Raw genomic sequence first — 23016 nt, 5'->3', positions numbered from 1 at the left:
CACAATTTCAAATGTTAGATCATTGAGGCAATTTTATTTTCCTCACTTATTTTCAGAAAGGGGAAATTTATCATTTTAAACATAAACATTTAAATATATCTGTTGTATGTGTAGTGATTACACATAAATATTTCATTTGAAAAAAAAATTTGCTGTTTAAAAGTGAAAAGGTAGCCTGACAGTTTAAAAATGACTAAACTAAAACACGGAGTTTCCCCCATCACCCTGGACATGGGCATGCCACTTGCTGCTATGACATAGCCACCACAAAATTTCCATACTATTCTATGACCCAACTTCAGCTTCGCACAAGTTTGTCTAGACCTAACGTGAGTGTCTACAGGATGCAAAAAACAGCTGCTTAATTTAATTTTGAAAATTCCTTCACCCAGATTTTCTTTTTCCCTCTAAGACACCAGCCAAATGTTTGGACTGATTTTTTTTTTTCCAGAGGATTTATTGGTTCACATCACATAGACAAGAACTCTATGTCCAGAGAACTTAGAGTTTCAAAGCAAGGTGATGATGCAATGAGACATTTTGACCAAATTCCATCCTGGATTTGATGAATCCATCCAAACCAAGAGGAGTGGCTGCTTCTGGTCTGAACTAGCTTCGAGGCAGGAGAACATACTACAAACATCCCTAGACGAGGGTTGTGGAAGCCGGTGTTTTCGTCCTTGCTCTGCTACTAGCTAGCTGAGAGACCTGGGCTTACTCCCACATATTTCCTCATCTGTTAGTGAACTATTTGATCCAGTCTCTTTCAAAGGCTCCACCCAGCTTTTAAAATTCGACAATCCCAAGAACATCTCTTAAAGAACAGTTCTCCAACTTTGCTATTCTGGGTAAACATGATCTGGTCACACTGAAATTTCCTCTTCTTGGTAATTATAATTAATTAGCAGAAATCTATGGCATAAAAATTAATCATAGTGCAATAAGGATTTTAAAAGCTAGCCAGATGGTGATGAGCTGAACTAAGAGAAGATACTTCCTTCTCATTTCCAAAGCCATGTTTCACGTGTTTGTAGGCTTCCTGAGTTGGGTGATTACCAGCAAGTCATTAGTTGCTTCTGCAAGCAGGGCTTGGCCTAGGCTTGGTCTGGCTTTAAAAGACTCCTGTCTGGTCCCAAGTTTCCTTTAGAGCCTGGTCAGAAGTGCACTGTTGATGGGAGTGCGATTTACCTCTTTTTCTGTTTGAGGACAAAGAGCCTTCTGACAAGCAGGGTAAGAAGAAGGCCTCCCAATCTAGACAGAATATGTCAGGTCCAGAGTGCCTCCTGTTTGTTGTAAGGCTAAGAAAGACAAATTTTAGAAAAATAAGAAAGAAAGCATGACCTGCTAAAGACCTCCTGTTTGACTGTGCCTCACCCTGGCTAGGAAATAGGAGAGTTTTATTAAGCTATTCCCTTCATGTCTGCATATCTTAGGAGCAATTTTCTGCTTAGAAACTTCGGATTAGAATGTACTTTGTAAACAGATCTGGGTTTTTGAAATCCTGATGGAGTCTGGTCTCTGTCCTTCTGAGCTTATTCTTAAACCCTCATTGCCCTCCCCTCTCTCGTTATTTAATGCTGTGGATTCAGGTCAATGGCTCAATATGGAATTATTTTAAACTTCACAGTAATTTCAGAGTAGAAATAGGAACTTCAATGTGAGTTTGCTTGTGTGAAGAGTGACACATTCTATCCTCCAACCTATGTATGGATATTTATGATTTTGTTTAACAAACTAGATTCATTCATTCTGGCTTTCATACCAACATGTGGCCCACTCAAGAAAAGGAAAGGGGCTTTAAACCACCAATAGAGACCCAACCCACACCCACATTTCACCAAGAGTTTGGCCCTGATGAAACTGTAGGAAAAGGCCTAATAAGGCACATGAGTGTTTAACCTAACTCAAACGAATGATTAACTAATATGTGAGGAGAAAAACAATAACAGGAACCAACAATGGTATGAACATAGATGAATCATCTGTCAGCCCTTCCTGATTGACGTCAGACTGGCTGCAAATGGTGTTTTACAAGTAAGGACAAAGTGACCTCCAGGGTCATATGCTCATGCTTCTTTAGATTATTTTCCTTTTCCAGGTACCATCTCTAAAGGTGTACAAATGCACTGCAAGGGGGCTTTTAGCAAGTTAGGATCCAAATTTCAGAACTGCTGCACTAAAGAGGTTTAGATTATCTGAATTTATTCTAAGGCGGGGAGGGGTGGGGATGGGGGTGGGGGGAAGTTAACGATTTCAAAACTTCAAAACAAAAATTTATATTTCTGTCTACCTGACCACCTTCGAACATTCTTTTACTCTTTCCACTCTGCTTCTATCACTATCACTCTTTCCTGCTTTTTTTTTCCTAATGGCACTTATTACCTCCTGACATGCCATAGATTTGCCTATTATCTGTCCTCGATACCACTAGAATGTAAGCTTTTTGAGAACAGCGTTTTTGTGTTTCTGTTTTTGTTTTTTATGTTCACAACATATGGATTGCTGCTTACCTCACAGAAAGTATCAATACATGAATTAACCTAATCAAACACCTACATAAGGTCATTCACTAAGTGTTTGTTATGTGAATTAGTAAATAAAAGGATAATTAAGTCTAAAAAGAAGGAAAGAGGCAGATTAATTGACCACCTATAATAGGACATCAATAAATGTGAACCAACAATATCATCATTGTTTTTATTATTACTTAAATTACCTGATCATGATTTGAGATGACAGCTGACCCCAGAAACAATATCCTGAAGCTTCTCCATGGCCGTGGGACAAAATCCTGACTTTCACTCTCTCCTACCCAGACTATATATACATCCTTTCTTTCTTTTTTTTTTTTATTTAGACAATAAAGGAAAAGTTTATCGAATGAGAAAGTAAAGGCAGGATCCAGTTTGTAGTAAGCAGAAAAGTAGGGACTGGTTAATCAATTTGTTTCAGAGAACATTTAGAGATTTTGATTTATTTATATAAAACACATTATGTATCTATCTAGTTTGAGATGGTTCACCAGGCATTCCTTAAAAAATGGATTTCAAAAAACATTTGAAAGTTTTTCAGTGTTCAGGTAATTATTAATGCTTATTACAGAGTTCTTTTGTTCAGCTAAGTTCTTGTATTTAATAAAAACAAATAAAATGATCATTTAAAAAAACATTTCTTTATGGGAATGGAATTTTATTATATGATGGTAGCTCATATACAAATGATCTAGTTTTACAAGCTGGATCTAATTTTACATGATCACTTGAATGAGGCTGATTTAAGCAGGCCTCAGGTGCATGATAATTGTTCTATGTTTTATATATGAAGGGTCTTGAGAAAGGCAGGGATTGATGGGAGTGGGGGTATCATACTGGAATCAAAAGGATACATGAGTCCTTTTGCTCTTGTGACCTTTACAGCACAAGATCCTAACCTGAAACTCACTGCTTGGGGAGAAAGGGGCAGGCACTCGGGGTGTTCTCTCTCTCTCTCTTTTTCTCTCTCTGTCTCTCTCTCTCTCTATCTGTATATAAAAGTGACAAGTGACCCCTGGGGGAATATAGAGAATTTGTAAGTATTTCAGTCCAAAATCTCAGGATGACTGGGTAAAGAGAGTTTGGGGCCAAATAATCCAGGCTCTTGGTTTTTTAGTGACTCAAGAAACCGGAATTATATAAATAGATAAAAGCATTATAAAATTCAGTACTTAAATTGAGAATTATCTCACCAACCTCTTGGACTTTATTTAGATTTGGGTAAGAAGGGGTAAATGCCAGAAATACTTGAAAAATACAACTTCTACTAATAAGTCTAGTATCCTTCTCCTAATCATGAAGACCCTTATGCTGAGTAACATAAATCAGGGGTTGTTTTTCACATTTTTAGTAAATGAGTACTGTCCAAAGCTGGCTCCGTCACCACTACACTGAACACCCTTCAAGTGAGTAGACTTTCCAGGCTTCTACTTATTTCTCTGCAAAATGAGTGAAGGACCAGGTGGTTTTAATACTGCATGATTATGGCTTTAGTTTTCTCACTAAGGCAAATGATCGGAACTACTAAGACTTTACTTGAGGCCTATGTGGTCTGGATAGGGCAGGAATATTACCAAAAAATATGCAAAGGAACTTGCAAAAGTATATATATACAATAGGACCATTATAATAAAGATAAAAATAATAAGTAAGCCATAGAGAAAACGAGAAAGGAGGTAAGAAGAAAAGCTGTAGAAAAAGATAAAGGCACAGACTACAATTGAGTTTTCTGCTACTCACAGAAAAAGGGCACAGGATTCTAATTTCCAATAGCTAACAAAAAGAAGCATAACAGTTTACCAAAGGAAAGATATTATAACTTCAAAATCTAAATAGAATCTATTATCTGGTTTGATATGTAGGAATGGTAAAATACACAAATGACAAAATTACCTAAGACAATTTTCAAAGCTCTGAAAATGTCTTTCATGAGCTTTTCTTTTTTTAAAGAGATCTCAATAACAGCACCAATAATGACAATAATAATAATGAACCAAAGGAACTAAAATAAATAATATAACTATATTGCTTTCTAGTGATCTAATTTAATAAAAGAATAGACATTTGATGACTAGTATTTCCCTTACATAACTATTCTCAAATATTAATCATCTCAGACTGACTTAGATATAATATATACCATTATTGGGCAAAGCCTATACACATTCAATGAAGAAACACAATACATGATGGGTGCTCTTATTATTGGGCTCTTTCAGTTTATATAAAGCAGTTATTAATTAGAATGACTTTACATTTAAACAAATGGCACCCCACCACCAGCAGCAACAAGAACAATATACTATCTGAGTGGCCGCAGCTTATTTAGCAAGTGGTTTGGCATTTTTCAGAAGGCAGCCAAACTTTGAGGTAATCATGATTTCTCTGGAAGAGAAAAGATGGGTTGGTAAAAGAAAATAAATATGGATTATTGTTTAGAACCATCTGAGAGGAGTCAATATGCTCAGAGTTTTTGCAGCTAAAACAGAAGTTTCTATGAGCGTCTGAGTTTTTTTTTTTTTTTTTGAGACTTGCCTGGTTTGAGATTGGATAGAGTCATGTGCCATATGTTTTCATAGGGAAAATGCATGTTTACTGCTTCACATATGGACATATAAAACAATTATGCAATATAAACACTTAGATTTTGTTTGACAATGATAATTCTAGAGATGGCCCTAGAATTTCAATCATATAGTATTTTAATAAGTGCTATAGGAGATAAAATCTAATTGCCAATTTTCCTAAACAAAATGAAAATCCTCATAGAAACATGTCTTCCACTTGCACCAAAATGTTCATCACAACATTGTTTTATAATAAAAAATTTTTGTAAGCACCTACATAAACAGCAAAAAATAGTTAAGAGAATCATAGCTGTATCAGTTAGGTGTTGTTGTATAACAAACCACCCCAAAACTCTTTGGCTTGAAACAGTAAGTATTCATTTTTTCACATGTTAACAGATTACCTGTGGGTTTCTTCTGGTCTCAGTTGGACTCCTTCTTGCAGCTGCGGTCAGCTGACAGGTCAATAGAGAGCCGTTTGGTCTAGGAAGGCTTAGCTGTGATGGTTTGGTTGATTGGTCCTTTTTCCACATGGTTTCTCAGTCTCTAGTAAACTAGCTTGGAATTTTTCTCATGATGATAGTCTACATACAGCGGGGTTCCAAGAAGGCAAACAGAAGTATGCAAGTTTTCTAGAGGCACAGCTTAGAATCTGCACATCATCACTTCTTCTATATTCTCTTGGCCAAAGCAAATCACCCATAGATCAGCCCATATTCTAAGAACTGAAAAATAAAATTTACACTCCGATGAGAGGAGTTACAAAATTGCGTTGCAAAGGATGTAGAAACAGAGAGAGGTGAAGAATTGGAAGCCATTTTGCAATTTACCACAAAGGTATATTTCATGTTTTGAATTATTATCCAGTCATTAAAAATACAGCCCATGTTGCAAGTCTAGAAAGTTAACAAAATAAAAGAAAAATTATGTTTTAACTTTTATTACAACCACATAAATGTGTATATAAAAGATTAGAGGAGAATACACAGATAATGATAGTTGCATAAGAATAGCAGAATTTGTGTTTTTAACTATTAAAAAAAATATATTCTGACAGTTTAAGTGGAGAATCCAAACTTCATATCACATCTGGATGCAGTATAGGCCAATTTTACCCTTTCAATCAGATTTGACTGAAGTACCCAGTGAATGAACAAAAGAATTACAGAGAGAGAAAGCAAATGACCTATCTTTTTTTCCTTTTTAGATAAAATGATTTGACTCAAAAATTCCATGCCAGACAATTCAGCTGACAGAGGGAATTTAATGTGACATAGTGTGCTTGCTATTTCTAGGGAAATGGAGTTAGAGAGAGCTTTTAGAGTACAAAGCAGAAAGCCTTTGCCTGTTAAAGTATTTTGCACAGGAGTGAAACCTTTCATTGTATGACTAAATCAGTGGAGATTATCTCCTCAGTTGGAATTTCCTTTTGTCTGCACGTGTACACTGCAGGCATCTGTTCTTACATTCAGTTCAGTAGCTGAGTTCTAAAATGAATGACTCAGTTCAAGGTAATGCTGAATATTGTATTGAAATTACTATGTAGATATTGATTTCATGGCCTTTGACTCTCGCTGAGGTCAGTCATTGACCGGTACATTGAACTCAATCTCATGGGTGACGTTAGCCACCAGTGGTATTGTCCACACTAGTTTTCATTTAGTGATGCTGTGGTTCTAACACAAACCTTCTCTGGTGAACTATTTCTTCAGGATTGCCTTAAACAGGACTCACTTGTTGCTTGATTGGCAAACAAACCATGATGTTTCATGGGAAGTCAAATGCAGGTTTGCACTAGTGATAAACTCTCATATGTGGCCAAAAGGCACAGTTCTTATGGGAAAGAATTAATGAAATTCAGAGCTAGAAGGCAATTCAGCATCTGAAGAAACTCAGGTCCAGGGGCAACATGCTATTTGTATATGTTCCTGTCCTAAAATTAGTTGCACCGAGGTTGCTCCAAACCTTTCGCTATTGTTCTGTTGACCCTGAGGATTCTTTGTCCTCCTACAGACTGCAGAGGGCGGGAGCACCAATATCTCCAAGAGACACTGTGATGCTAGTCTAGACAAGAGGAGAATCACTCTATTGAGAGAGGGCCATGTCACTCCCCATTTCACCCTGCCTCCTGCTTACTTCCAGGACTACTAGTTCAGGGAATTTTGTGAAAGCTGTCAGTTCTTTGTCTAGCCCCAACCCCTCTCTCACCCTTCCCAGATTCTTGGTTTAATTCTCTAGCCCAGCCTAAAATCTATGTGTCCACAAACCTTCTCCTCTCTGTTTCTAGCAAAACATGCACTCAGAGCCTTTGCACAGTGATGTATAATTTATTTAAATCTCAAAGTGTGAATCCTGATTTGCATGTTCACAAGGATTGAATCTTATAACGAATTGAAATTCTAAAAGGTTAGACTTCATACATGAACCCATGGGAGGAGCACAGAATCAAATGGCTATGAGGGCCTTGCAGGCAATTTGAAGGAGTGAAGCAAGCCAGGGGCGGGAGTGAGGTTCTCCAACAAAGCTCTTTTGCAACCAGATTTTCAAGGTGTCTGGTTAACATGATGGTGCTGTGCCAGTTTAAAGAGGTTTGAGAGAACAGCACTCAACCAAGACACTAGAATGGGGAGTCATGGTGGTGCCCTTTTTACGTCCTGGCCAGACTCTTCAACTTCTGGTATAAAAACCAAGTTATGCTTCTCAGGGAAATTCTGGCCATATTTTCCTCCTTGTTATTTTTTATAAAGAAGCTGGAAATCTATGTTTTATGTGAAATCTTCTCTTTGTTAGATGCTGGGAATTAACTCCAATTATGGAAATTCTTTTTGGAGGGACAAATAATGTCATCGTGGGCTGAAAATGGCCCTCAGGATGCCCTTTTATAACCTCTGCTGAGGGGGAATATTTGGAGAAGAGTGGGACAAGGTGCAACAGAGCAGGTATTCCCCAAAAGTCAGGGAGGGGAGTGTTGGGGGTTATGAGGAGGCTTATTAGCATCTCCCAGGATGGAGCAAATTGAGGAAGTATAGGATTTTTATCATGTTTTTCAAAGGGAGATATGATTTTTAAAAGCTATGTAACTCTGCCTTAGCGAGTGGCCACCCACATGTGGCCACTCATGTGGGGCTCTGTATGCCATGAGCAGAAAAATCAGGCTGTATGAGGCTGAAAACCAGAGATGTGAGGGTCACCACACTGCCCATGCTGCCCTGTCTATGCCACCCCCTGACTATTTCCTGGGCATGGAGCAGGAAATGCTCTTGCAAAGGTGGCCAGCAATACAGAATTGTGGAATCTCAGCCTTCTAAATCAGGGGTCCTCAAAACCCAGGCTGCGGGACTGTTAGGAACTGGGCAGCATAGCAGGAGGTGAGTGGCAGGCAAGCAAGCGAAGCTTCATCTTTATTTGCAGCCGCTCCCCAGCACTAGTATCACTGCCTCAGCTCCACTTCAGATCATCAGGCATTAGATTCTCATAGGAGCACCTGTCCTTGGTGCCAAAACGGTTGGAGACTGCTGCTCTAAACAACCTTAGCAGTCATCTGTTCAACCCTGTCATCGTACACAGATCAACTGAGCCCAGAAAATGAGAGACTTCTTGCTCTCAACCTCATACAACTGGTTTGTGGGCAAGTTGAGACAACAACTCAGGCCCATGCTGTCCAGTATAAAGCTTGTCTTGAAAACCTTCTCTAACCCTCACCATCATCCTCACCCCAGGAAAAGTTGTCATAAAGGGCATTCGTGAAATGAAAAAATCAAATACAGCTTCATTTTGATATCTTTGTAAGACTTTTCATTTCAAAATTCTTGCAAGGCAGGAAAAAAATTCTTTCTCAAATTATGCACCTTATGTAAGGCTCAGAAAGAAGAGACACCTAATCATTTTATGCTGTGTTAATTATGATGAAGAGCTTAACAAGTGTACATGCCTGACATTCTATAAAATGTTCATTTCATGCACACTGCTGCATTAATCCACATTATTAACCCCCTTTAACAGTTGGGGTAGTGAGGCTAAGAAGTCTGCCCAAATGTTCACAATTAGAAAGTGATAGAGCCTGCATTTGAACCCCCATAGTCTGACCAGAGCCTTAACTGAGCTATAGCTGAGCTTTGCCCCTGACTCTAGTCTCAAGAGATATTAGCTTTCAAAGGTCCATTTTCCAGAAAAGTGACCACTGTCCTGGCATCTAGGGAGTTGCTCCAGTCTCTCATGCAAAACACTACTCTAAGCCCACTTTATCACACTTTTTTTTTTCAGGCTTCAAAAACATGGTCTTCTTTCATTATGCCAATTAGGCAGGAACAGATGGTCTTCTAGTCAATAGTTAACCATTTAACATTTATGGAAGAAAACCCTGAAAGGTTTATTTCAAGTATGAAAGTGTCATCCCAAAGGGAAAAAATTTAAATAGTTATGGGCAGGGGGTGGGGGGGGTGGAGGGAGAGTCCTAGAGGAAGACTTTCTGCACTTTAACTGAATGTCATGGAATGTCTACACTATAATGGCAGAATGCCTTGATCCCAGAAGAATACACATAAACAGAGGAGGTAATTGGATTCATTCTTTTGACACCTGAGAAGATGACAAGAAACCTTTAACCCTCCGATAATCAGCAAAGTGTATTGTCATTGTGTATCGCTCGACCAGACTACGGGATATCGCATTAGCAAGTCAGCTGGCCTATTAGAGGCATGTAATTTTTTTATATACTGAGCACAGAAGTGGTTAGGATTCAAAACAGCTTCCTTGTCTCTGGCATGCATCCAAATTTTTAATAGCAACTAAATACCTTACCAAGCAATTGAATAAAATAATGCATTCAAGCCCCAGAAAAACTTTTCAGACCTCTTTTTATCTTTACATTTTACTGATGGAAAATGGGTTGTAATTCAAGTTCATAGACTGGGCATATGCTGTGCAATAGCTTTTTTTCTTTGTATAACTCAAGCATTCCAAACTATTGGAGTTAAGCAATTTTGATCATTTTGAAACTAGCTGTCAGATTTAATCTGTGCTAAAGAGACAGAGGGTAAATGTATTCCAAAGCTTGTTATATAATTTACAGATTATTTTTACAATTTATATTCCATCAAATAGGGTATATTAGGCTCTCAGAAAGCACGTAATGATCAATTAATTTTAGCAGAGCAATCCTGGTACACTTATGGGACAGAAATGATTAGACCCTTTTCTAGCTAAGTCCCAAGGTCAAGTCATCAAATATGACTGATTACATTTTCTAATGGTTTCTCTATGCCTATTAAAGAGCACTCAGCTATTCAGACTCTCCATTGATCATGACATTCAAAATTTGCTCTGATGGCTCCTGACAAGCAAAAATGTATTCTCTAATCTCTAACCACATAAACAATAGCTAACCATTTATAATTGAGTTTAAATTGATTTCAGGTGGCTTCAGAGAAAAGCAATTTCTACAACAGATTAACCTCTTAATTAAAGTATATTAAGAATACTGTCAGGTGTAGAAATTCTACTACAGCAGAAAATTATACCTCATTGACATTCATTTATAAAAGAATTGCTGTTCTGTTCTCAGGTAACAGGTTACTTATTTGTGGTTCTTTCTTCATTAGGTCAACTCAAAGCCTGGCTCTCAGTAGAACATCAATATCCCTGTGGGACACGTGGGGAGGGGGTGATGGGAGGTAGACATTGTTTATGGCATGATGCTGTTCTTGTATTTATCTGAATAAAGTTACTTTTCTCAGGGGATGGAACCTTCTTCAAAAACCATAGACTACCTTAAATGATCTGAGAAATGAGGAAAAGCAGTGCCAACCTCCACATCAATAGTGACTCATCTGGTTTCTGTGAGGTGTTCTTCAGTGCATTTTAAGTAGACACCATCGCTGTCCTCTAAGTCTTTGCTCCTCAAGAGTGGTTCTCAGGCACTTGGGGACTGTTAGAAATGCAGAGTCTCAGGCCCTCAGGCCCCACCCCAGGGAATTCATTTGAGAGATTAAAGTTTAAAGAGTATTGCTCTTTAAATGTTATGTTTGGATTCCCATTATCTCAGGCTGTATCTATACAACATTAAAAACATTTGGTCAGTTTGGTGAAAAACAAACAGTGGAACTGTTCGTCGAGCATTATGTAAACCTAACAATTTCCTCTGCATTTTCTAATTTTCACCTCCCTTCTTTCAAGACTCTCCTAGTTTTCAGTACTTCCTGGTTTTGAACATACCAGGTGAAGTCAGTCCCATTCATCCAGTTCTGGCCTAGGACATGGGACACATGGAGTTCTCGACTTGGTCTACAGTTTGTTTGAGGATCAAGCTTCATTCCTGTACCTGACCCTAGGAGTTTGCTCTCTTGGCACTGAAACCTTTGGCTCATGCTCCTGAATTGGTTCCAGGCTCTGTCATTCCTATCCTGAAGATTTTTTTGCTGCCTTTTGAATTTGTATTTTTTATCCTATTCACCTAGTCTGAAGATACCTACTTTCTACTCTACCTGTCTAAACTTAGGGTTATGGTGTTGACTTCTAACCTACTCCATAGGTGGCAGGCTCCAGTCTGCCTTAAAGTAGCTTGTGGTAGTTAAAAGGAAGTTACACAAGAATGCAGCTGTGCTCAGCATCCAGGTTAGATTAAGAAAAATTGTTTTAGAACAACAAATCTCAGGTTTGGCTACATATTAGCATATCCTGAAGAGATTCAAATTTTATAATGCCCAGAATCCCATCCTAGATGAGTTTAAATCAGAATCTCATGTCCTGGGTGTAAGTAGTTATAAGAATCTCCCTAGGTGATTCTAACACGCAGCCAGTTAGGGAACATTAGCGTAGAGAAACTTCCTTGCCCCAGTTGTGCCCAATCACACCCCATCCTCTATGCTTAACAATTTACTTCTTATATTTTACGTAGTCTCTCTCTACCACCAGAGCATCTAGAAAAAAGTGAACGAAGAGTATAGAGCATCTGCGTGTGTTAATGGGGGAAGGAGAGAGGACAGTGAGGAAGGAAGAAGAACCTCCACGTGTTATCAGTCATATTGCTAAGACTATGCCAGGAAACGTTTACACAGAATGAATAACAAACTGGCCACCCCAACCTCCTCCAGTTTAAGATGTACAACTAATTTAGAAGAGTCACAAAAAGTAAGACAATGTAAGCCAGTAATCGTAACCACTTCCAAGCCTGAAAGAAAGGAAGACGGCACAAGGGAAGAGATTCAACATGATACAGCAGATGTTCTCTCACTTGCAAATATTTAAAAATGAAAAATACCCCCAAACTGTGTCCATAAGTGGCAGTTCTCAACCTGTCCTGAGCATCTCTAAATCTTGGAGGTAAAGCATAGAGGGCACCAGGTGCTCCGGCAAAAATCTGTCCACGTCCAAGATTAACAAGAGATGAAGAAGACAGCAGCAGCACTACCCACACCAGGGCCCCCAGTCTGGTGCCCACCCCTCCGTGGATCTGAGTCTGGGCGGGAGCCAGGTTAGAACACCTGCTGTGGTGAGTAGGAAGCCAGGATGCCCCCACATGCTTCTGCTGCTTATCATTTCTTTCACGGGTCAAGAATTCATAACAACTGCCACATTGTGCTTGGTTCTCTGAGTGTCATCCCCAGACCTGCAGATGAGCTGCACCTGGGAACTCGTTAGACATGCAAATACTCCAGGGGAGGGCCCCAAACCAGAGCTGCTGAAACAGAAACCTTGGAGGTGGGGCCCAGCAAGCTCTGTCTTAGAAACCCCTCCCACACCTCCAGCTATTCTGACACACATACACACAAGTTTGAGAACCACTATTTATACTTACTTAGAGCTTGCTTGTGGGTCCCCTCAGTCATCTTTTTCACCTGGTCTGATAAGGGGAGGAGATGTTTAAAACTCCTGTTCCCCACTGAGACTGCCTGCTCTGGGATGATAGGCCAGTTTTTTGGCTGTTCCCCTTTCTGAATGTCCTAGCCTCTGTTGTCCAGGCTCCTGTCTGTGATTCCTAATCCCTGCAATCTGGCTCCCTGGATATAATCCTTGCCTGTTGAACCTGAGGTTGATGCCAGCTCCTTCCTGTTCAGTTTATCTCCCAGGCTCTAGCCCCACTCCTCTACCTGACCCTCCCCACCCTGCCTCCTTCTCTCGTAACAGCTGAGGCCCAGACTCACTCTAAGCAGCGTAGGCCGTGGGTGACGTCAGCTCTGTTTGCCCTTCATGTCTCCTTGTGCTCTCCCAACTTGCTACATTTAGTTAGCTACCAATATGTTGCTAGGGGCCAATACTTTTGAATGAAAGAATTAAGCAATTTTTGGTTTCCAAAATTTTCTACTTGTATTATCTCATTAGCACATGGTTACAGTCAAATAAAATACCCAAGTATTTTCCCTGTTTAACAGTCAACACCACTAAGACCAATCCAGGTAATAATTCAATTAGTAGTAGAACAAAGACTGGAATTCAGGTCTCTTAAACTCTGACTCAGTGCTGTTTCCAATAAGCTGCATTTTCCACACTTAATTTATCTCTCCAATGGCATTTTCCACTCTCCCCAGTAGCACACCATTAACATTTCACTCAGGGCCCAGATTTGTAATCAGTATTCACCGACAGCAAATACCAGTTTAAGCTAGTCAAACTGCAAAGAATGTATTTTACCTTGTCACACAGGCATACTCCAAAAGATTTAGAAAAGATAAGAAGATGGATGTTTGGGCTATACAAATGGGTCACCTACAGCCATGGCGATAAGATTCCTAGGGTCAAATGAGCCTATAGTTATTGACAGAGGTGATTAATAGGTCAGTGACTCTTGCAGTAGTTGAGAAAACAAGAGCTTTTCAACTTGAACCTCTTATTAGTTTACATTTACCTCCATTTCTCAGGAAGATCAAGAATAAATTTGGGCATTTGAGAGCTAATGGGATTTTCTTTAGGACCATCTACTATAACCTCTAGAATCTGAAGGCTAGTGCTTTGCCTGGAGGAGAAGCACGCACCTGCTAGCCTGGGCCTGCCCAGAGGATAGGGAGTGAAGGCCCTGAGCTGGGACACAACCATCCCCAGTGTGTGGTAGAAGGGTCGGGTGGGCCACTCGCCTACCCCAGGTTCTGAACCTATGTCTCAGCCTCTCAATGCAAGCCCTGTGACTTAGCGCTAGATTAAAATGTTGAAAATAGGCAGGTGCCTGTCACCTCAGCCTCCATGACTAGAACTTTGACCACTGAACACCCATCCATCACCACATCTTTGCCTGTAGTTGCTACCTGCATGGACCTTTGAATTCTAATTTCATCCAGGATGTGGGGGACCAGACCATGGCCTTGTAGTTCAGCTAGATAATTTGGACTCTGATTGCAGCTCTGTCTTGAGACTAACACAAACTTCAATCTTGTTTCTCAGATCATCATCTGGCCCTCTTACCCCACATGCTCTCAACATGATCCGCCCCAAGCTCAGCCTGCCTTCCAGTGAAAATTCTTCCTGGTCATTTCTGATCTGTAGCTCCTGTAACCTGGCACCTACTCTCTTAGCAGATGGCAAAATCTGCACTTGGCTCAGTAAATGATAATAAGAAAAAATGTATGTGCGAAGAATGGAATGGATGGATGAATTGCATTTAGAGAAAGGGGAGAACAAGCTTAGCATGCTTGCCTTGGCTTTCAAATATTAAGCTAAAAAGATCTTATCATTCCTTCCCCAATTCAGCTGACCTTGAATCATACAGTTATTTTATGCCTCCTCACCAGTGGTCTGAATTCTCAGTTATTGTGAGAAGCCCCTGAACTTTCCTGAGATAATGACAGTGAGGGTGGCAATGAGACGATGAAATAAAAAGTAGAAGGATATGAGTAATTAAAAATAGCTTTTAATGAGCACTTATTCTGTGCCAGGCACCCTGGTAAACATTTAGGAGGCAGTGGCATACTTAATTCTTGCAACAATTTGATGTAATATTCCCCCAATTTACAGCTAACGAAACTATTGTAGAGCCAGAATGTGGTTCCAAACCTAATCACCTTGTTAAGCTTCCCCACAGGCATGGATTCTCTGTCTTTTAACTTAGTTTAGTCCTTCAGTTTGGGCTCAAGAAGCGGTGGCTTGGTTGACCATCTCTCATTGTCATATGTCATGTTTTTACCAACAATACTCTCTTCAATGTTATGTAGCATCAATATAATCCTTTGAAACATTGAAAAATTAAGTTAGCCAACGAGGCTGAGTAATTTCAGCTCACATGTTCCAAAAAGAGGACTAGACCTGGGTCTCATTCCCTGCCCTATTCGTGTGACCCTAAAAATTACTGGCCATCTCTCTGAGTCTGCTCTCTAGCATTCTATGCCTCTATAGTGCTGCTCAAACATAAATTGAGCTATTGACATAGGAGTACTTTGTAAACTGAAAGGCACCACAAAAAATAAAAATCCTTATTATGTCAAAAAAGAAGGTCAACTCTTTTTTTTCCCACTGAATTCATTAACTAGCTAAGAGTCAGTGAAGGAGGCAAGATATTTTATGACTGGGTTCATTCCAACTATACTTTCTACAAATATCTATTAAGGTCCTAACATGAGTGAGGCACTTTTATAGATAGTTTCTCTTTTCAGAGATAAGAGACAAGACATTTATGACCAAATTACTTCTGTATCTTCTCATATTTTTGCAAGTATTACACCTACTGTGGATTAAATACCTGTAGCTGAACCTGCATAAGTTAGTTAAGTAGGATTCAGAGACCATGGTTTGATTCCGCAAGTACCAAATTGTCCTCATCTTGCCTCAGCATCTTGTCATAGGTAAATCTGGGTGGACTATGGGGCAAGGTCGTTTCTTTTTCATGGAGGCCATTTTGTCACATGAATCTCCCACAAGAGAGTGTAGATGAATCACAGCAGATCCATCACCCTGTGAAAAACAGCTCAAAATGTGTGCCCTGCTGAATATGAGTCAGACTAAGGGTAGACTTATAGTCAGTCTGATTTCCAGCTTTCACCTTTTTTTCCATCTGGCTTTTCTTCCTGGGTTTGTTTAACCTTTAACTTTGTTGTTATTGTTGTTGTTAACTTTATACCTTTTTAAAAATACTTTTTTCTAAGGGCTTTGGTAAGAAAGATGTGGCACATGCTTTTTACAGAGAAAAGGCATTCTATATAAACACCCATAGTAGACTATGGTATTTCTCCACTTTTTTTAACTAAACATATACCAGAAATATATTTTTAAGAGAAACTTTACTGAGCTATAATTCTAATACCTTACGATTCACCCACTTAAAGTACACAGTACAATGTTTTTTTAGTATGTTTGCAGAGTTGTGCAACCATCACAACCAATATTAGAATGTTTTTATCACCCTGAAAAGAAATTTCATACCCATTAGTGAGTGATCTTTATTTCCACCTAAACATTCAGGCCTAGGCAACCAATGAAATACTTTCTGTCTGCATAGACTTTCCTATTCCAGACACTTCATATAAATGGAATCATCCCATATGCGGCCTTTTGTGATTGACTTCTTTCACCTAGCATAATGTTTTCGAGGTTCATCCATATTGTAGTTCTAGGAAACGTGTTTGCATTTCTTTAGTTAGGAACTCAGACCCATAACAATTCTTCTCATTGAATTTTGTATTATCTTTTCTTCTCTTGGAATAATAATAATAATAAATAATAATAAAAATATCTCTTAGTGGGTGCCTATACACAGCATTTCATTCTCACAACATCTTTACAACATCTTCACAACCCTAAAAGGGTGAATCCAATGGTCATCATTTTCCAAGTTAAAAAACAAAGAAATGTCATAGTGCTCATTAATGATAGAACCAGTATTGTCACTCAGGTCTCTGAGTCTAAATCAATGTCTCTTCCTACCCCACATAGTAGGACTATCTTGGAAGATTAGTTGTACTTATCACCAGCATCATCATAAACACCTTCAAGATATGTTTCTGTTTCTCTAAAACCCAGCGCTGGTCCATGGCTGTGGCTTTGACTTGCACCAGAGAAGTAGTAGAAAATAAGTATCTTCAACATGAAACCCCTCGGATGTAGCCTAGACAGGAAATAAGGCAGGATGCACAATATCAAGACTGTGAAACTCCACAGTCCAACAGATTTGGCTTAAAATCTCAAATATTTTACCTTTTAGTTGTATGTACTTTGGGCAGTTACTTTCTCATTCTTGATTTTCCCACATGTAAAACGAGGAGGATGGTTCCAACGGGATGAAATAAAAAGAGTTGTAAGGTTGTTACTGAATGAAATAAAATGAGGGTTTAACGCATAAAGTGTGTTGAAGAATACTTACTAATGTTGATTATTATTACTACATTAGACAAAGATGGAATGAAATTTCATCAGTCATCCAGGCAGCACACATTCTTGATCTCTACACACACACACACCATTTGTCATTTGGGAAGTGAATTCTTCACTGGTCTTCTATTATCATATCTGCAAGAGGGAATAAAGAGGAAGCAAAGCCTGCTACTCTGGGCAAGAGAACACCCAAGGACCCAAACAAATGACCTCCACAGAATCTGGAATTGCAGGGGACACAGGAAGGAGTCAAGGGGAAGAAAGGCAGCCATACTGTCATGGTTTTGCTACAGCAAACTGCTGATGGAGAGGTAGCCTTTAGAAAGCTCAATGAATCTTACAAAAACATGACAACCATAGTAGGAAAGTTTGCCAAATTAGGCGATTTGGAGCAAAATGCTCCTTTCTGCCCCCAAGGTGACGTTCAGCTTCTGGCTATGCCAAAAGTAGTTGCTGGCAAGAAAATCATTTAAAAAATTTTTTTCGGCATATGAAAAAAGGCAGGGAAGTAGAAAACAAACACTAGAGGATTATTTTACCTAACCTTTTATTAAAATAATTTTTTGAATTTGGCAAAATGGCATTAATCAAAACACATAATTCATAATAAAATTCATTTCAAAGCTTTTAATTGGGAGAAATAACTTTTTGTGAAGGTTTTGGATAGTAATCTATCCTACAGATATATTCTCATATGCACAATAAAGTACAAGGTCATTTAGTACAATATTTTTTTTAATTGTGTGAAACAATTGAAAGTTCCAAAACAGGACAATAGCCAAGCAAAGTATGGTAAATGTACTAACAGAATACCATAGAACTAGTAAATTAATGAATTATAGTCATATTGATATAGAATACAATACTATAATTTGAAAAAAAAGCAATCCGTTAGACAATATATTTAGTATTTGATTTGTTAAGATGGTCTGGAAGAAGACAGGATATGCTGTATTTTTGCCTTTGAAAAGGAGACAGGGTTGAGATTGGGTGTCAGGAACTTCGAATTTTTACTACCTATGCTCTATACTTTATATTTTAATGAGATGTATATATTCTACCTTATGTTCCTTCACTCTTTGCTGTTCCTCCTGCCTGCAGGGCCTTCATATTTCAGGACTTGGCTTAAATCTCAACTTATCTGACCATTATTGAAATAACAACCACCATTGCCCACCCTAACATTCTCCATCATCCTTTCCAGCTTTTCTTTCTTCTTTAGCACTTATCACCTAACATTTTATTTATCTTACCTATATGTCTTCTTTATTATCTATCTTTCCCCTACAAGAGTGAACACTCTCTGAGGGCAGAGATTGTGTCTATTTTATTCATTTCAGCATTCCTACTGCTTAAAATAGTGTCTGGCACTTTGTAAAGACTTAAATATCAATTAACTAAGTGAATGCTTGTGAAATACTTTTGCGATAAACAGTTAAATACATATGTCTATATATATATATATATATATATGTATGTGTGTGTGTGTTTATATGTGTTTATATATATGTATAGTGTACATATAGGTATATGTTTATATTTGTTTGTTTATGTATATGTATATATAAAAATGTAAACGTCATTGAAATTGTGACAACTGTCAAAGGCAAACATGAAGATATTGATGCTTTAAGAACAAAGGAGGCCCTCAAGTATAGAGCACTCTTCAAACCTTCTTATGACTGTTTACCCCTGTCTTTTTACCTTTTTAACTTGCTTTTTATTTGAAGTTACTTTTTCTCCACATTTTTCCATGGCAATGGTTCTATATTAGAACCTCAGTTCTTATAAAATGCAAAAAGTCAACTCATAAATAGAATGAGGCTACTTAAATATTTTAAGCTAGGGGTGGTGGAGGGCAGTTGCTATTTTATACCAGCCTCAGAATCCATTATTTCTCTGGTTGCTCTAAATTAAGAAAATTTTGATTTGTATAAGTATTTACAAATAATAATTTTTAAATAACTAGATCAACTTATGGGTTCAGAAAATGGCCCCATTCTACTGAAATGACAAGAGAAGCTTTACCCTAAAGTATGCGTAACTTAAACAAATATGGTAGCACAGACTTACGAGTGTTATCTCCAGTAAAGAAACTTTTGATAAATAAATATATATATATATATATATATGTGTGTGTGTGTGTATTATATACACATATATATATACGTGTATATATATATATACACACACACACACACATATACATATATATGCCAGTGTTGTCAATTATAACTTTTTAAGAGAAAAAAAGCATATTTCTTAAATAATATTTAAATGAAATGGTTGCAGTATGTCCAAGCCATGGCAGAGACCTGCAGAAAATGTTGAAAAACTTTGTTCTGAAAGTGCTTTGTCTTGGTGACCTGTTGATACCTTTTTCCAGTTTGCAAATTTGCTGCTTCTTAGCCAGAATTGACATCTTGAAGGTGCCCAATCCAATGTGTTACATGAACTTCAAAATTAAAACAAATGAGGAGTCCAGCCTGGCATACATTTCATGTTCCCTGCACATACACACACACACCACACACATGCACACACACATGCCTTCTCAAGAGAGAATATGGCAGAGGTTTGGTAGCAGTTTCTATCTTCTGGATAGTTTCATGGGTTTGACTTGATGATAAACATTTAAGACAAAAATTACCATCTCGCTGTGGTCCCCTTGAACACTACAAAAAGCATAGGGTATGTCATCTCTGGACTCAGCTTTCACCCTCATTGAAGCAAGCCTCCATCCTAACAGCATACACATTGGAAATTTAAATGCAATAATTTTTATTAATCCATCCTAACATAAATTCTACATAATATGGTTCAACATAGTATCCTCTTAGAATAAAATGCAAATACCTTGCCTTGCTCTCCAAGATTGAGCTCCTGTCTACTATCCTGCATTAACTCATACCTCAGTTCCTCTTGCCAGTCTCCAAGTTTTTATTCCCACCACCTGGCTTTTGCTCTAGCTGTACTTATTTTTTGGAATGTTATTCCCCCAGATATTTTTATCATTTAGCTTCTCTTTTTAAATGGTACTTCCCCTAGAAGTCATACCACTAACGCCTCATCTATCTCCTGTCAGATTCTCTCTACCACATTGATTTTTTTTCCTAGTACATCTAACAGTCTTTAAAAATCTTGTTTGTTGATTTCTTTATTTGGGAATTATTAGTTTTCCTGCACCAAAACTTAAGCTCTGTGATGGCAGAGACTTTGTCTTGCTTACCGCTATATCCCCAGTGCCTAGCATGCACATAGTAGTTGTTCAACAAATATTGAATAAATTAATGATAAATAAATGAATGAAAACTATCCCCAATATAGACAGCATATGGAGAACATAAAGGAATGATCTTAGAACTAATACATTAGAGCATAGAGTATAAGCAGTGGTAAATGAGAAAAAACCTAAGGACCAATGAACAGAGAGAGAAGCAATTTCAGGAACCATTAAATAATTAGAATCAGGATTTTTTTTAAAAGATTAAAGAATAAAGTATCCCCTCTAAACAAATAATGGATTAATTTACAGGCAACCTGCACTAGGAAAGTCTTACAGCTTGTGACAAGTCCTCAGCCATTGAGCTAACATTCCAGAAAAGGACTCAACATTTGGAGAAAATTCAGTAAAACTAGGCAGGACCTTGGTCTATGGGCCTATCCATGAGTCTATGGAACAAGGCAAAATTTTTGTGAGAAAAAGACAAAGTAGAATCCAGAATTAAATCAGAATTCCATTGTTTTGGCCGTTCCTCTCTCAGATGCAAAGGTCAATGCTTGGTGCTAAGGATCAGGGTAGACAGAGCCTGTGGGCACAGGTCAGGGTGAGAGGGTAGCCCCACATAAGGAAAGGCTAGGAAACAGGGACAAAAAGAGGAGAGCAGACATTCGTTATCATGATGATGTCTGAAAGTGCATTTGGGAGTAGGAAATATTATCTCCCAAGAACACACGGTGCGATGGGCTTCAGCCCCATGACAAAGCATTATGTAGATACCCCCTGCCCCGGCCACACACACACTTTCCTGCTCTTACACCTGTGCATTTGCTGTTTTCTGTTCCTTGGAGTACCTTTTCCCACTTTTTAATTGGCAAACTCTCACTCACTCTTCAGAAACCAACTCAAATGTCAACACTATTGTGAGCCCACACCGCTGTACTTCCCATGGATACCTTATATCTAGTCGCACTCACAATATCCAGGTCTGACTCAGTGGCTTGCATATCTTCAAGGATCTATGCCATCCCTGAGCAATCAATAAGTCCTCATGATTGAGGGCAGTCAAGAGGGTCTTGTCCAGGCCCTGTGTCACCCAATTCACACTCTATACAGAGAGGTTGGCATAGTCAGAAGCCAGAGCTTTCAGACCCATGTTATGTTCATGCCTTAGTCACTGACCTTCATGGTCAAGATGGACAATACTCACTTCCCGATGTGAGGTCGAGGCCAGGCACCCAACATGTGACAGTCTTTTTATTTCAGGTCTCACGCAGACCATCAGCTGCTCTTTGGAGCTGCCAGTTGGCTGAGTCTGCTGCTCTTCCTCCCTGCCTTGCAGGTTCATGGTTCACCATCACGTGACTCCAAAACAACACTCTCCAGTTCTGATTGCTGGACATGTTGTCTGCTCTGTGGCTTCCTTCAGCCAGCCAGTCATTTAGTCAACACTCACCATGGGAGTAGAGCACAACACAGGGCTAGGTTTTGTGGAGCTGGACAGGAAGGCAGGATGTGGAGAACCTGACTCTGTGGGCCTCCAGTTCTGCCAACTCCCATCTGGGACTATCAACAACGGACCCAACCGAAGGTGAGCAAGGACTCATATATCAAAGAAGCCTTTCAGAGGAGGGAATGGGAGAGAAAATAAGCCAAATGATGATTAAGACTGAGGTAAAAAACTTTCTGAGTTGAAATATTACATAAATTCCCAAAAGTCAAGTTTCCTCTTTCCTGTTGAGTTATGTTCTGTGAAATATATAAATATACAATAGTCCCACAAAAAGTGTACTTATTTATATGTATGTGATAGATGTAGTGGTGATATTTTAGGTGTGTGATAATTACAGCTAATGGGAAGGTCTCACATTTTAGGGTCTGGGAAGCCAGGGTATAAATCCAGTTCTGTGAAAACAGCTGTTCTGTGTGACCTCAGACAAATCATCCCATCTACATGCCTGAGCTGTATCAGCTGTAAAAGGAATTTGTTGACAGGGTCGCTCGGAGAATCAAATCAAAGACTATATGCAAAATATTTGGCACCTACCTCGCCTCTTGTTGACATCAAGGATACTATTTCTGAAATATATCCTATTGCATTCCCAAGGCCTATTTTCCCAAGCAAGGATAAAGTTAATTCTACCTAGACCAAAGAAGGTCATAAACTAGAAGTGCATAAATAAATCAGTAAGAACCTTCCAGAAGGTAGAAAAAGAGGATGCTGTGATGTTAGGGGGAGCTCCTTTCCCCAGAAGGGAAGTAGAGGAGGTGGGAACAGAGGGGAGAACAGGGCAGTGGTCAGCCCAAGAAGAGTCCCAACTTCTCTTTGTCCACCACCCTTCAGGTGAACCTTCAGAGGGGCAGTGAGAGGAGATAGAAACTCTCTATATGTTTGAGAAACTACTAG

Source organism: Pteropus medius, unplaced genomic scaffold (genome assembly GCF_902729225.1).
Source record: "Pteropus medius unplaced genomic scaffold, Ma_sr-lr_union100, whole genome shotgun sequence".
Taxonomy (NCBI): Eukaryota; Metazoa; Chordata; class Mammalia; order Chiroptera; family Pteropodidae; genus Pteropus; species Pteropus medius.
Note: the sequence above shows the minus strand (reverse complement) of the source record.